This window comes from Vidua macroura, chromosome 8 (assembly GCF_024509145.1).
Source record: "Vidua macroura isolate BioBank_ID:100142 chromosome 8, ASM2450914v1, whole genome shotgun sequence".
In the NCBI taxonomy this organism is placed as follows: domain Eukaryota; kingdom Metazoa; phylum Chordata; class Aves; order Passeriformes; family Viduidae; genus Vidua; species Vidua macroura.
In genome coordinates, this window is record NC_071578.1 from 34,989,559 (window position 1) to 35,006,638 (window position 17,080).

Sequence of the window (17,080 nt, forward strand, 5' to 3'; positions counted from 1 at the left end):
CAGACAGTTCTTCTGAAAAAGGAGGATAAAGAGCAAAGGATGTAACATGCACGACACATTTCCAGTCCAAAAGCCTTCCTGGTACTTCTGTCTGTCTGTGTTCCAAACTACTCCATGCTGAGATGGTGTTTTTTCCCCTATGTATCTCTGACCCAGGGCCCAGCCAACATACTTTTCAAACTTGGTTTCTCGCTCTCTTGGGTTTTAGGAACCACCTAAAACACACCCTGAAATGGGCTGTTTGTAGAGATCTCCCAGGTCAGCTGTTGAACAGAAGACAAATAAGGCATTTCCAATCTAAAGAATTGAATCCTGATTTTTGTCAACAGGATTTCTTAACACCTCCAGACCAGCACCTTCTTCCAGAAATACACAAACAACTCAGTCATTAAAGCTGCCAAAATCTTTCAGTCATTCAGTTGACTTTCTTGGCCCTTATCCTGCAGTTCATGTTCTGCAACAGTCCCACTGACCTCCATGAATCTGATCATTGAACAAACACTTCTTGCCATCAACAAGAACATCAGAAGGTGACTTTGTAGGAACACATGGGACTTACAGACCTATTGGGATAGTGCAATACTTTCAGACCTTCTGCCCATACATTGCTCACAAATAGACTGCAAGAGCTTCACCTTGATTTTAAACCTGGAAATATTTCTATTCCTCAGAAGTCTCTATACCTCAGTAAATGTGAGGGGACTTTTTTTGGACTGAACTTGTCCTCTGGCATCCAAGTAGTCCCAGTGGATCTGAACCAAAAGAAACTTCAATAAACTGCTCAACTAAAAGAACAAAAATAATTGCCCCCAAAGGAAGAACCTCTCCAGTGTCACAGCTACACAGCACAGTGATAAAACTGAGTAAAACTGGTCTCGGTCTCTGTTGACTCCTGAGACATGGATGGATTTTGTTGCCATCTCTTTGAACTGAAGGACACAAAAGACCTCATTTAGTCTTATTTCTTCGTTCCCTGCCATAAAAGCCAGGAAATGCAGTAATATGGCATTTCCAGTGCCATTTCATTCACTTTGTGCCTGAATTATTTTTATTTCCCAAGGCAAATGGAGAAGCGTGAGACAAGCGTCCGTCCTTAATTCCAAATTTCCTGCCATTGCCCAATTTAAACCATAGATTTAACGTTGTTAGGACAACATTTTCTTCTATATGTGTCTTACTATTGATGTTAACCACTTACTGTTTATTTCCTACAGCAGCTGGGAACATGGAAACATGTACTGAAAGGACTGAGTCACCTCCCTGTTGTCTCACGTTAGCCTTGCATGGCTCGGTAAGGTCATTTTTGACTCCAAATTCAGGAGCCCCTCATTGTGGCTGAGCACAGACCGTCAAAAAGAAGAAACAAGTAGCAAGGAACTCTGCCAAAACAGGGAAGGCCAAACAAACAGCGAGCAGGGGTGGACAGTGGACCTTAAATCCCACTAAATGCAAAGCAAATAGCACTGAAGGAAAGGGATGTCCTACTACTCTGTCTGGTTGTCAGAACAGCCAGGATTCCAGCTCTTTTGTGGAGAACAAGAGCTGGCAGGAATGGAGGAGAGCCTTTATTTCCTCCTCAGTTTACACCACCAGCTGGAGGCGAGCCCCCAGCAGCAGCCCCTGGCACCAGGCTGAGGACCCCTCCATGGACTCAGCTTGGGTTAATGACATCCATCTTCCCTGGGAGCTAGGGATTTGTTGTGGAAACTCTGCCAAAAGAGCCTAACTTTGGCTTCTCTTCCCAAACATTTGTGGAAAGGCTGCAAAGCATCTGCTAGGGCCCAAAGCTGAAGATAAGCCAAAGACAAGCAGGGATAGCTGTCCCATTACGATTATAATTCCTGCCAGAAATGTGGTGCAGCATCAGATCCTGAGTCTCCTGGGTAGGAATGGATAGAGGCTCCTCTTCTTCCTTCCCTCCTTTTTTCCAAAATCTTCCTCCAGAAAAAAAAAGAAAAGGGGGAAAAGCTAAATCTAAGGGGCTCATAGGCACCAGGGGTGAGAGCTCAAGGGCTCCTTGCTGCCCACACCACTTTTGCACATCTCCCTTGGTAAGGGGAGGTAAGGAAGGGTGCAAGGGAAACATAATTAACTTCTTATTTTTTTAGGGAAATAAAGGAAAAACAAAAATGGAGGATATGAGACTGCCAGCAGGAAACCAGGTCTTGGCAAAGTGAGGTGTAATGAACAGAAAACACCAGTCCGTAGGGCTCTCCACAGGGGATGGTCACAACTGTAATGGAGCCATCAAAAAATTATTGTTTTCCTTACAGTAACACCTCAAGCTCAATTTACAACAAAGAAGAGAGAGCTGTAAAAGAGTTGGAAGTCTCTTCATCCACTGCTGCTTCCCAGGGACTGCATGAGGCCAGTTCAATTTGCACCTTTTATCACCCCCGCCTGTGTTTCACTTGTTTGCAGGAACCCTCACCCCTAGGCAATAAAACCAAAATTACTGCAGAAAGCAGAACATAGAAACTGTTTGCTTGGAATTAAAAGGGGCTTTACTGAGGTGAGAGCTGCCAAAAAGCACTGCTGGACCCCTCTGCCCCAAGCACCCAAAAGCCCTGATCCCACTAGTGCCCTTCACACAACACTGGAGCAGTACAAGATGAGCTCCCCCATTTCCTCGAGTGCCTTCCCATCCATGTATTTCCTTCTACCTCCACTTGAAAGCCCCAGCCCGACAGGAACCTGGAGGCTGAACCCTAACCCTAAAACAAATACAATTTTTCACACATCTTAGGGAGCCACGGCTGCTCAGCACCCAGCAGCACCATGCCCGTTTTGGGTTCAGCCCAAAACACAGGAAGTTTACCAGCTCTACTTGGTTTTCCAGCTTGCAAGCTTTTCCCCCAGCTTGGCTGTTTGCTCTTGTCATAGAAGTATAGACCAACCCTCCAAATTTCAGCCTGTTTTAGGGCCCAGCTGCTAACCACAAGAGCAGCAAGCCCCTCTCAAAACTTTTTCCGTAATTTGTCTTCTCCATGTCTGGGAATTAGGGTCCACAGGGCTCCCTGCCTCTCTCCCAGTGCAGCACTGCTGAGGATGTGAATTGCCTCCAGGAGCTGGTGCAGTCATCAGCCAGGACACATAGCACCTGCATGGAAAGGCAGCAACAGGGGAAATAAAGCTTTTTGCCAGGGGGTTGATCAGGGTGAATTTTTAGGGGCCTAACTGTGTTGATGATCCACAAGCAGCCAGAAGCAATCCCCAGCTTGCTCCAGAATGCCAAAGGCATTTTTGCCCATCATCTGCATGGTTCTGTATAGACAAGAAATTAGAAATACAGGCAGCCCTGCTTCTGTGGGCTGATAATTGCTGTGAGCTGATAAACTGCAGCTCTTCAGGCTGCTGTGACCTGCCAAGCACCCCCTTCCTGACCCAGAACTCCTCTCCCACTCAGCTTTGCTTTCAGGAAAAATTAGGCTGAGTTTCAAGCAAACCTGGGCTGAGCTTCAAGTGAGCCTGAGCCAGCTCCCAATTTATGCAGTCAGCGTATTGTTTGGGGTCAAAACCATAAGACACATGAAGGTTTTGCCTCATTTCTGCTCCAACCTGCAGGCACATCTGAGACATCCCGGCTGCAATTCTCGGCCAGCAGTGCTCTGGACCACAGCACAGCACAGGACTTAGCTGGGAGCAAAAGGCAGCAGGTCTCAGAGGCCAGGCTGGAGCAAAGGGTTAATGCACAGGGGGCCAAGTCCAGCCCAGGCAGTTATTTCCGCATTGTCCTCCAAAGTGATGAATTCTCAAAAAAACCCAAACCTCACTGTGGGGAAAGATGCTGTTACTCTTAATTAGGCAGAGCTGCACCTTAACAGGTAACCCTTTGCCTGAGAGGGCACTGCACAAAAGGTGAAGTCAGAAAGAGGCTTCTGAAAGCTGTGGAGGCAGAGGGGCTGGGTGTCACCCCCAGTTAGCAGGGTGTAGGGAAGGTAAAGGTCAACTAGGAAAATGCTTTTTTATTTAAGGATACTCCAGAGACCAGTTGCATTTTACAGACACTGGGGTATCAGAGGGGTTATCATACATGCCTGTTACACTGCAGGCATAAGGCGCTGATGATGCTTAGCTTTGCCCCTTTTGAAACATGAAAACTGACTCCTCTCCTGGTCACTTCTTGTAGGGCAGGACAGAAGAGACTTGCACTGGAAAACAAGGGCCAGAAAAGCCACTGACTCATTCCCACAGCAACAGGAGGGCTGCACATCCAGAGCTCCTCTGCTCCCCACACTGACTGAGACTACTTGCACCACATCACTGCTGCCAGAAAGGCAGTTACAAGTGTAGGAAAAGGTCTCCCACCTCATAGCAGATCTGCCAGGTGAACTGAAGAGCAAAAAGTCAGACTTTCTCCTTTTAAAACCTCTATTCCACTCCTATAAAATTCACAGAGAAAGATTTGGCACCATAAAACCCCAAACCACCTTAAATTAGCAAAAAGGAATGGTAAATTAAACCAGTATCAGGGCACTAAGGTAGGATAACCCCATTCTCATAAATTTTAGCAACAGCACAGCTGGAAAAATTGGTCAAACTTCACCAAGAACCTCAGTTCCATGCAAAAAATCCCATATATCTGTGGCGTATTGGTGTGACATACAAAATACATTCAAGCCACCTTTTCACAACATCAGCACGAGAGGCAAACCGTTGTCTGCAGTGGCAAACAAGAGGTCTGTAACTGCTTTCACAGCAAACACTGGGCTGAAAGTGGCTACCAAGAAGGTGTCACGGGGGTTGCCATCTCAGTGGAGGAGGACAAAGGAGAACAGCTCTTCTCTGAGAATTTTGCTCATTTCTATGAGAAAGTTTAGTCTTGCTGGGAGGTTGCATTTATATTGTGGCTGAAGGACTGCTCCAAACTGGAGACCAGTAAGTTAAACAATCTCCCCAGCTTGTCTTTGTGCTGCAAATATGTTCCACAGTGCTTCAACAGTTTGGGCAACAGTGGGGCTGTGTGTCATGTATTATTTCTGTCCATCTGGAAGAATCATTAACCACAAATAAGCAAATTTGCTTGTTCTTTACTGCAAAGAAAGAAGAGCCTTGCCAGAGCAATGCTCATTTCCACCGATGACAGATGTTTTGGGTATGCTGGGGTACCAATGGCTGCATGTAAACCAAGAGTCACCCTCCTCCACCCTGAGGAACTGCCAAGTTTTATGGGCTGAGATTCTGAAAAACTAGAAAGAGAGGGGAAAAAAAGGATATTTTTTAAAATTGACCTTTTAATATGAGTTAAGTTTACTTTTTCCCTGGGTTTCTGACCTCGTGTCCCTGTGGAGTGAAGCTTACCCAGTGGGTCTCCACTCCTTCTTGCCCTGCCAGTTTTTGCAACCCCGGGCAGCTTGCAGGCGAGGTAGAAGGAGCTGGCCAGGATGGCTGCCTAGTTGAGGATGGAGGCACAGGCACAAAAGCAGGGCCCCCGTGGACCATCTGAACTGGTGCTTGGGGGGAAAAAAAAAACCCATCCCCAAATCGGGGGATTGCAAACTTCAAGTGCCAGCCACATGTTCCCTGTATCCATACACACTTTCTCCCCCACCTTCTGATACACATACAGGCCCCTGCTCTCTCTCCTCCAACCTCCCACATGAGTCAGGGGGACAAAACGAAATCAATAAATAACCACTGTTAGCTCCTGCATTTTCAAAGTGGCACTCAGGGATTTGAGTACATGCAACTTTCATTAACCTCATTTAAAGTCAAAAACATAACACCTTGGCCACTGTTCTGCAAACACTGAGACTTTGCTGCAAGCCACTGGTGCTGGCAAGCCCCTGCTGTTTCTTTGCCCAGACCAAGACTGAGCTTTGGGTTTGTTTTTGGCTTTTTTATTGCTTTGCTTGGGATTTTTGGGTTGGTTTTTTTGGTTGTTTTGTTTTTCTTTTTTCAAAGAGGAACAGTTGGTGTCCTGAATTTCTCATTCCCCCATTATTGTTTTTGATTGCTGACATTATTCAGAGGTGATCTAAGATCCAAGACCATCACATCCCCATATGTCAAGGTTTCAGCAGCAGACTGACAAAGTGCTCTGTGCTTTACTGCTAACTTACGTCTGCTTGGAAGGAACACCCAGACAGTCTTGTTTCTTGTAGAAGGTACCCCAAAACTGTGTGGGCCAGGAGCCCCTGGCTCAGTGCAGGAGAGGGTTTAGGTACAGACTCTGCTTCCTCTTCCAAGGCTTGTACATGTGCAGATGTTTATTCCAGGATAGGGGCAGAAATCAGTAAGAAAATAAAACTGACAGGAGGTTGAGGCTTCAGAGCCTCCAGGACACTGCACGGACACCACTGCTCTCGCAGAACTGGGAGCAGGTACACGTGCACTCACATTAGCCTCACAGTGCAGCTTTTGAAGAGCACATCCCCTCTCCCATTCCACAAATCCAGAGGATTTCCACAAAGAGCCATAACACGGCAGAGCGCTGAAGCAAGCACTGCCACCCAGAGCGGGAGGGCAGGGAGCTGTATCCCACCCAGCTCTGGCAGTCAGGAAAACATTGCTGCATCCCAGCAGTACAGGCATTTGTCATTCCTTTTAGAAACAACCCTTTCTTTACACCAGGCAAAAACAAAGGGCTCACTTGCTGCGGGCATTACTGCAGCCTGAGAGCAGAGGTTTTCCGATTTCTGTGTTTTTCCAGCCTTGATAGGCAAGGGATAGAATCAGCAAATTAAAGCAATCACAGTGTTCCTTGTCTTTGAGTGGCACTGAGCAGCTCCCCAAACCACACCTCAGTTCCATGTTGCTGTACATTTACACCCTGATGAGCCCAGACCTTTGATTGTGTATTTTTAGAGAAGCCTTAGAAAATACGACAATTGCCTCCCTTTTTGGAAAGTCCTTCCCAAGAATACTAATCTCTAATCAGGTCTGGTTGCAGAAGAAAGGATCCTTCCACAGGAAAGAGCCTTCAAAAATGCTTCTAAAATGTTCAGCAGCAAGTTTGGGAGGCAGGTGAACTGTTCATAGAATCCTAGAATGGTTTGGGTTGGAAGGTACCTTAACAATCTTTGTGTTCCAAACCCCTGCCATAGGCAGGGACACCTTCCACTAAACCACATGGCTCCACCTGGCCTCGAGCACTTCCAGGAATGTGGTGTGCACAGCTTCTCTCGGCAACTTGCACAAGTGCCTCACATTATTTATTTCTAATATCTAACCTGAATCTACTTTCCTTCAGCTTAAAACCATTCCCCCTTGTCCAGGGAATTGCTGCAAGGTTTTCCTTTGGACTCGTTTTCTCTTCTTATCTACTAGAAAGTAGACAAGAAAAATGGAGAAAATATTAATTTCTCTAAAACGACAAAACAAAGCCAAACATTTGTAAGAAAAATGGCAAAGAAAGAAACACGTACATGTAAATTTTATGTAACTGAAAACGCTACTTCAGGTAAAGATACTTCCATAAGTTCATTCCCATGGAAAAAGAAAAAAAAACAAACATAAAACATTTGTAACACTTTTGTCAGAATGTTTTTAAACAAATGCCTTTTGTTTAAAGAAATTCAGCTGCATCTCTAGCAGTTTAGCACATGTAAAGAAAGTGTGCAGGCTGTTGGCAAAGTTATTTCTCTGTCAGAGCAGTTGCAAGGATTTCTTATTAAAGAGAGCAGCTCTGGGCTCTTTTCCCCTCCCTCAGCATCACCAGTGTGGATGGTGAATCCATGAGCTTGGTCAGTGGAAAAAGCTTCATTATTCTATACATTAGCTAAAAAAAAAAAAACTATGCAGAGGCTGGTTTTGCTCAATGAATTACTTGTTTTCAGCTACACTTAAGCAAAGCTTTCAGGTCATGTCTGGAGATGAGTGAGCAAACCCCCAAAATCTGTATTTGTACACATGGATGCACTTCCACATACCTGGTGATAAAAGAACAAGGCCATCTACGCCGAGCAGAGCCACTGGCACAGGAAGATACAGCTGTTGTATACAGCTGTGGAGCAGTGGAGTTTATGAAACCCCCCTTTACTACGTCCTCAGACATCTGGCTTAGCCTCTCTGGTGTCTGATACAAGCTGTACTCACACAGTGTTCCCCTCAAGCACATGGAAAGATTGTGCTTTATTTAACCTTTTTATAAGGTCACCCATTTTGTTCAAACCCTGTGAGAGTTGAAAAGCCTTGGGGTTTTCTCCCCCCCTGCCCTTAGCTCAGGCTGAAGCCAGCCAGTGGGGAAGACACACCAGACACTACGCACAGAAGCGCTGCCATCATAGCTCACTTCATTTCTGCAATAAGCTGACCAAACCCATCAGGAGACAGAACTGTGTGTAAACACAGAGTCTCTGCTCAGTTCTGCACCTACATCTGGATGCAGAGGGGTACAAGTTACGGTAGAAAACACTACCTGGGGTGCAGGAGCACACACCTCTCTCACCATCAGCCTTCTCATCGCATAGCACGGGATCTGCCACCCTAAAAATAGGCAGCCGTTGGACAGCTGATCCCCACACAAAGGGCCCTCCGTATCCCAGGAATTCCACATGGCTGACAGACAGGGGAGCAGCCCTGCTTTGTGCCCCGAATGCCACTGTCAGCCCATCTGTCCCTGCCCAGCACCGCAGCATCCCCGCAGCTGAGCTCACTGCAAGCCCCAGCAGCCCCACACGCCCCCGCAGATGCCTCTCCCCATACCCCGCTGCCGAGAAAGCCAGCATGGATTTACACCAGCACATAAAAACTTGGGCTTTTCTTATTCTCACAGGCTGGGCTGATTTTCCATAGAAGAGGTCTTTCCACTCCTTTTCCTTCTTCAGCCTAAATCTGCTCTTTTCACCAAGTCATTGTAGTCTTTATGGTGGTGCTTTTACAGCATCCACGCAAACTGCTTAGGGCAGGGCATGCTCATCATAGGAGCCAAAGCCTGCCAAGCCCAAGAGCAAGCTAGGAGACAAACCCAGACCTCAAACATCACAAAGCTGCCTGAAATGCATCAAAATTATGCCACGGGCAACATTATGAATAGTTACGGTGGCTTTGAAAATAGCCAGCAAGCTTGGAAAGGACTTGCTGCCTGCCGGTGTACCACTCTCAGTATTTGAAGTATCCTTGGACTGCCAGTGCTGCTGTGGCAAAACGTTGCAACACCTCATCAAAGCCATTGCATCGTTAGGTTGTTGGGTTTGTTCCTACCCTGAGAGCAGGCAGGAAATGGAGCATCTGGGGACAGCAGCACCTGAGGGGGAAGCACAGCCCAGCCAGAGAGTGAATAGGGGAGGAAAAGCCTAGGTGAGGCTGCCCAGAATGACCAGTGGGCAGGAGGACAAGCCAGGACCTCACAGAGAGCCTTTTATCCAAGAGCAGTGGATAAGGCTGGATAAGCCTCGACCTGGGGCAGCACATGGCAGGTATCACCACAAATTACAAGAGATAGAGCTGAGGCAAGCAGGGCACCTTTTTAGGACAGCGACAGCCTTGTGTAGGAGCTGTCTGGGCAGCCAAGGCAGGAGCCAGCAGCTCCGGGCTCCGGCTGGGGGGTCCATCCAAGTGCCACCTGCTTTGGCCAGTCAGCACCGCAGAGCGAGCCCACTGCAGATGGACAGAGGTCTCTAGCAGGCTGAGAAATGCCTTATCTTGTCATTTCGTTATCCATGTGCACTTAAACCCCGGAGCAGATTTCACTGGCTCCCCAGCTGCATTTCCCCACTCGCGCCTGCCAGGCTGGGCAGCAGAAAGGTGGGAGAGCTGCTCTGACACCAAATCTCTTTGTTGTCTATTTATACCCTGCCCTCTGGAAACAGCTCACTAGCGGCTGTCACTTGGTGTCTTATCTCCCCTCTCTTTGCAAACTGTCTCCTGGCAGCCCACAGCACCCCTGCCACCGCCTGGGAGGCTGCTCCCTTACCACTCACTGTTTTTTTGTTTAAAAAAAAAAAAAAAAAAAAAAAAAAAAGATCAGCACAAGACTTTTTGGCTAAAAGACAAAAAGGCAGGGCTTTACTCTTCCTTGTCAAAGGCATAACAATTTGCCAATGATCCCAAGATTCAAGCCCTTGCCTTCATCTCGTTCTTGCATTCAGAAGTTGATGCCTCCTGCTGCAAAAGTGGGTACCTAAGGCAGGGCACTAAATAAAATTCATCACAATGAACTCCAGCCATGCCTGCTTGCATAGCCTTAGATCTCCAAGTCCTTTTAAAGGAATTTCTGTATTGTTATTCTCATTTTATAAAAGGCAAAAACAGAGGCACAACGGAATCAAATGACTGCACATATACACTCAAAAGCCATGATCCCAAAGCCTTTGAGTTTGTAAGGCACCAAGAGGACCAGGTCAGCAGTGACTGACCCATGGATTCACAGAGCACCCACCTCCCTTCACATCCCTTAGTGTCAGCACTTGAGGCCTATTCTGTTCACGTCTGCAGGGACTTCCAAAGAAGCCAAACCACGTTCACCAATCATGGCACAGTATCTGATTCAGACCAGAGAAATTTCCCATTAAACCATCTCTCCAGCAGTGGCTCATGACACAATCTCCCTCACAGAGGAGGCCCACAGTGGCATCGGAGCCCAGCACCACACAGGGATGTGTCCCAGGGAAGGACCGTGGTGCATCCTGCTGGGAACCAGCCCCCAGCCCTCTGTTAATCCTCATTTTTCCCCATTTCAGGCAGCAGACAGGCATCCAGGCACCAGGACTGACAGACAAGGGCTTTTATGAGCAGCCTATGTCTCTGCACCCCAGGGAGGCTCCAGCTGTCTCTGGAGCTGCTTGCAAAGCCACAAGGCCAGAAAGTGTCAGCTGGGGCTGGGGGAGCCCTCCCTCCCCGGGTCTTGTTGCACAGTCAACTGGTGGGGATGGAGGAGGATGAGGAGGGAAGCAACTGGGCTGTTGGTACCTGCTTGTCACAGAAGAGCAAAATAGCCAAAACAAGGAGTGAGAAGAAGCAAAGCAAAACTGGGTGCTGTGGCCCAGGTGAAAGGAAGGCAATGGGGTGTCAGAGATGCATGATCCCACCACAGCAGCAGGGACACGCACAGGAAGAGTGACCATGCCCCAGGAGCAGAGAATCATCACAGAAAGGTCTGGGTTGGCAGGGACCTTAAATATCATTTGGTTCCACTCCCCAGCCATGGGCAGGGACACCTTCCACCAGATGAGCTCACAGCCCCATCCAACCTGACCTTGAACACTTCCAGGATGGGGCATTCTCAGTTTGTCTGGGCAACATGGGCCAGTGCCTCACCACTCTCACAGGGAAGAATTTCTTTCTAACATCTAATCTAAATCTCTCCTTTCTTGGTTTGAAAATGTTCCTCCTTGTTCTGCCACTATTTGCTTATGTAAAAAGTCACTCACTCTCTTTTTATAGGCCCCCTTTGAGTACTGAAAGGCAGCACTGAGCATCACTGGGGACAGGCTTGCCATCAACCCGGAGCCCCCACTGTCACAAGAGTCACTATTGCAGCTTCCTGAGCACCCTCTTCCTTTCACCCAGCCTGGCCTTGTCTCCCGACTACTCATTCATCCTGCCTCCGAGCTGCTTGTCCTCAGAAACAGGCTGGAAATGCGGTCCCAGCTCCGAAAAGCTACTGCCATCTCCTGGAAAGAGGCTCCTTCCCTGGAGAGTGGCGAGAGCGCTCTGGGACCGCCAGGACAGGCGCCAGAGGGGACCTGCGGCCAGCGGCACCTGCTGCTGCAGGGATGGCCTGATCCTCCCACCCCATGGCACACCTCTCAGCCCAGTGAGCGAGGGTGATGTCAGAGAATGGGATTACAGGCTGGTACCACAGAGAGAGCAGGTGGGGACCGTGGGGACGAGGGCTGGGGCCACCCTTGGTGGCAGCACAGCCTTCAGGAACACGTTCCTTCCCAGTAACTGTTAGCCAGCACAAACAAAACTCAAGGCACAAGGGTTTCCTTCTCCCCCTCCCGAGTGAAAAAACAGAGTTTTTGAGGAAAGGAGACAGCACAAGATGTTCCCCCCACATCAGGCACCAGGACCCCATCACCCCAGAAGGCTGAGAGGGAAATCTATTGTGCTCACTGGGTCTCCTTCCCTCTCTGCAGCACCGTGGGCTATGCATAGCTGCCCAAAATATGACCCACCCCTTCCACAGCTCCACACAGAGATAACTGGCAGTCTCAGAAGCCTCTCTATGCTACTGATATGCATTTTCATAAAACACATCTGGCAAACAGTGCTGACATGGCCTTTTTTTTTCCCTTAAAAAGAAAAAAATCTGAGCCATCTCTTCCTGATGCTGCTAGAGCAAGGAGTTCAAATTGCCTTCCCTAAAGAGTGGCGCCCGCTGAGGCACAGCTGATGGCCCCGCACCGGGCTGCTTGTGCCCAGGAGCTCTGAGCTGGCCCGAGTAAACGTCACTGCAGTATTTATATCCTTTTATTACACTTTAAACCATTGGGGAGAAACAGGTGCAGAGCTGTCTGTGCAATAGTGGCCAGCAACTACCCCCCCCCTCAAGCCCTGAGCTGTTTTATACACCAGCACAGACACACACACGAGAGAGGACAGAGCTGGACCTTTTAAATTCCTACGAGTGACAAAGTCATGGATGAAAGCAATCCAGGAGGAGGACACACACCAACCCACACTAAAGATCTGATGGGTTGATTAAACACAGTTAATCTGACAAGGACACCCGTGCAGCAGTTCAGAGGGGTCACAGTCAGCCGGAGATACCCCCAAGTGCCTAAGGGAATCTTTTCTGGCTTCTTTGATAAATAAATCACTGCTGCCCTTCCACTGCCACTCCAGGAGTGCAGTCTTAGGGGGATCTGCTCACAGATGCCCGGAACAGAGTGGAAAGGCCATTTGTGGTGTACACAGGACTTGGTCTGTACTTCTTACTGTGTTTCTCAGCCAGCAGTCCCAGGGGGTTTGCTGGGGTCAATCTGTCACTCCTCTGCAGAGAGGCTGGGATATCTCCTTCAGAATAAAACAGCTCTTCTGGGACACAGACCAGGCTCTGCCCATTTGAGAGCCTCTGAAAGCTACCCATCTTCTTCCTTAGAAGGAGGATGGTTGGCACATTTCCTTGAGGAATCTCCAAGGAAATACCCTTTTCCAAACCAGAGTGGAGTCACAGCATCCTCCAGGGAACCAGAACAGAAGTGTGGCCCAGGATGGGTAAGTTATTGCCCTCACCCCAGGCAGGGTGTCACCATCTAACCTGAAATAAACCTGACCCAGACCTTCCCAAGGCAAACTTAAGGGACAACTGGAAGACACCAGTAGTTTTTTAGCCTGAAGTCAGCTGAAACTAGAGTCAAGTGCCCTCACTGAGCAGATCAGCAATGCCACAACTTGGGTTGTGTTTGGGGACGCCTCCCAGACCTGTCCAGCCAAAAACACATCAAGGGAGAGAGCCAGGTGATACCTTCAGGTTCACAGCTGGCTAGCCAACACTCACTTTTCCTGAACAGGGATGAAGGGTGGAATTAGGATTACCAGTGTAACACCAGTGCCTCGAGCCTGCCTGGCCTGGGGCAGTAGTGAGCTGGGCAGCAGAATTCAGTGGAAGCACCTGGATTCAACTTGCCTGGTTTTCACAGGAAGGACACAGGAAGCCTTGGACTAATCGATTTAGCATTAATACTTCACCGCTGGAAATCAAAGCTGAGTTTCGCTTTGAAAGCCAGCTTTTATGAGTAGAGACATTACCCAGTGCTGCACCATACTGTATTACTCCAGAGCAGGATAAATCCAGGTGCCACTGTGACAACTGCTATACTGAAAATGAGCCCTTTTCCTTCCCTTTCTTCCCAAGCAGGGGAGATCAATGTCAGAGTCCCCTGCAGCCAAGCACCTCATAAATCTCCCCTGTGGAAGCAGGGCAGCCCCACTCAGGGTGCAGGGAAGAAAGCAGGTATTGTTCAGCCGGGCCCACGTACGCCGCGGGGAGCGTCTGCGCCGAAACCCAAACGCGTGTGCCGTGGGCCAGGCTGCTGTGACAGCCGACCCTGACAAAGGGCTGCAGCTTTCCTCCCAGCCAGGCTCCAGGGAATTGTGCTTCCGAGCCTTGCATGGCTTCAGAACAACCATGCACTTAGTACGAAATGGAAATACCAAGATCAGGTTCACCTCCTCCACTCCCCCCCTGCACGTGTGGTGGGGGTATCTGTTGCTGGACAGAGCTGAGGGGTTCCATTTCCCCCAGTGCCATCCCCAGCAGGACAGAGCAAAGCTTTCATAGCCCACCTACCAGCATCCTTCTCCTTGACTTCAAGGCAAAGTTCAGGGCACCTTTCCACCCCAACAGCCTGGGTTTGTAGATCTATATAACATCTGGCTCAGCAAGGGGAGACCCCCATCCTCTGTGTCACTGCCATGGGGAAAATGCTTCCTCTCCCTCCACACTCCTCCCCTGGGAAACCAAAGGTCAGGGGAGCCACAGGGAAATTTATGGGCTTCCCCTCCTAAAAGACTTCTCCAGATGGGTCTCCAATGGTGGAATTTTTTTTCCAGGTGAAGGGAGACAGGAGGAGGGAAGGAAAGGTGGGGAGATGGGTAAGGGCAAGACCACAGGTCACACTTTTCTTCTCACAGCAAGCACATTGGGCAGAAGGACCAGCAAGTGGCCAGGCTGTTATTCTCTCTCAAGCCATGATGGCAGCAGGAGATGCAGGCTCAACAGCATGCACAAAGCCAGCCCAGGCTCTGCACTCTCAGCTCATGCCAGACCAACAGCAGAAATCCCCATCACAGCAGCCAGCAGCTGGAGTTGCCCCCTGGAAAAGCTCCTTGTGCACACAGCAACGTTTTGGTGATTTGAAGCACCAGCCCACACTGGGAACCAGCAGTGTTTTAGCTGCACAGAGGCACTGCACCCTGCCTCTATTTCAGCCAGACCTGCGAGCACCAGCCTCACCAAACCCCTTGGGCAGGAGGGCCAGGGGTGACATTATTTCAGTGCCCCTGCTCTTCCTAGCCGTCACCTGTGGCACAGCAGGACTACAGGCATCATCCAGCCTCCCCGGATTGCCTGTCAGGAAGAGGAAATGCCACGCATTTTCCAGCTGCTTGTACGCGTGCCAGGTCTAAGTGCCACCCCTAAAAATACCCACGGGAAGGAGAGATGTCACCGGCCGCTCACTCACTGCAGCCGCACGGTTCTTTTCAAATGAGGCAGCAACACGAAGCAGCCTGAGAGAGTCCCAGGCTGGGCTTTTGCTCCTCCCCACACGGGTCAGACGGTGACAGCCCAGCATCACCCACCACAAGGCAGCAGCAGAGCCACGGTAACACACTCAGACTGCCGGGAGCCGACATCCCAGAAGCTGCTCTCGGCATCCTCGGGACACGCCAGGGACTTTGACCTGTGCTTCTAATGAAATTATGCTCCTGCAACGCTCCTGTCTGACCAGTGGCCAGCCCTGCATTGCTTTAACCCAAAAAATTTTGATCCCTCTGGTAAAAGACGCCAGGCACCTCGCTGGCTTCCCCAAAAACCACTCCTCAGTAGAGATGAGGTAGTGGCACCCACACAGAGCAAAGCTGCTCTGTTTGCATCAACATCCAGCCACAAAAAGCATTCCACAGCCCCAGACATGTGCACCCAGTAGACCACAGCCTGGCTGGAGCAGCTCTCCTGATTTTTGGGGTTTTTTTGTTTGTTTTTTTTTTTTTTTTTTAACTGAACAGTGCCTTATTTCCAGTTCTGACTTATTAAGGATAAATCTGGATGAAACCATGCAAGTCACTAAGAATTACCTTCTCCTTTTCAGCTGCTTTCATGGCCCTAACAGGAAGAGATGGTTGGGACAATTCAGGGAGGCATTAGACACCCGGGCTGGGCGTCATCTCCCTGCAGCCTGAGCCGTTCCTCTGGGAGATTTGCAGCTCTGAAAAACTGGCACAATCCAGGGCTATCGCATTGCTGGCACTGAGCAGGCAGAGCTCAGCAGTGTCTCCTGCCTCCCCTCCAAAACAGACCCCTGCAGCTGGTGGTACCTGCATAATTCTCCTGACATCAGTCTGAAACGAGGGGGAGCTTTGCCATTTGCTGTTGAAGCAGTACCACCCTCTCATCCCAGCTCCTGACAGATCAAGGTGCAAAGAGCACCCACACGCAGCAAGATGGACAAAACACCTTGGGAGCCTTTCAGGGCCAAGAAATGCAACAGCTGCAGCTCAGCAGCCTCTTTGAGGGGGTCATCTGCAAAGGCAGCAGAGCCCACCTCTGCCTGCACCCAGGATATAGCACAGGCAAGACTCTGCTGCCCAATTAATATAGAGAATTTAAGAGTTTAAACTTAAAGAGCTTAAATGCCAGGCTGGCTAAGCAGGACTTCAGAGTACTTATTTAGAGCTAAATAATGTACTTTTTTTGGTGCAATGCATTCCTGTCACCTCTTTGAAGCCACCTCAAGCCCTGCTTGAATGTGTGGACTCTGCAGGCCCACCTGATGCCTGTGAGCATCCCAGGACAAAAGGCTTCTGTGAGGATGAAGCGGGTGTCCAGGGGTGGGAGTGCAGAGGCCACCAGGGGCACATGTACAGCTGCCCCAGATCCAAAGGGATGCACCAGCACGATGGGGAAAATTGATGATGATGAGGGAAGTCCATCAGGCTGCGTGCTGGCCCCACAGATTGATGGCCTCTGCAACGAGCCACACATAATGGCCAAGTTCAGGCTGCAGTGGCCGGGAGCTGAAAGGCAACAGCCATAAATAAGCCAGGAGAAAGAGGGAAGACAGAAAGCTGGCAGGGATAAATAAATACTCATGCTGCAGCAGGGCTGGGGGTAGGCACAGGAGCAAGGCCAGCAGCAGCAGAACGGGATGCAGCCCATGCTGGGATGGAGGTGCTGTCACAGAAGTGGCTGTTTTGGGGTGAGGTGTCCCCATTTGATAACACTGAGTTGTTTCCTCCCCAAATCATCTTTTCACTCAAAACCACAGCCAGGTTCCAAGTGAGAATGTAGGATGGGAAGGGGGTGCCACCATGTCCTGCCCCCAAAATATAGAGCAGGTGGACAAAAGTAACCAAAGGGGCTTGGGACAAGGGATTTTAGGGTTATAATCCCACTATTACCAAAGCTCCAACTCAGTCTGAGGCTTCCAAGACCTGGGCACCTCAGCAAGTTTCTCCCCGACTGACCAGG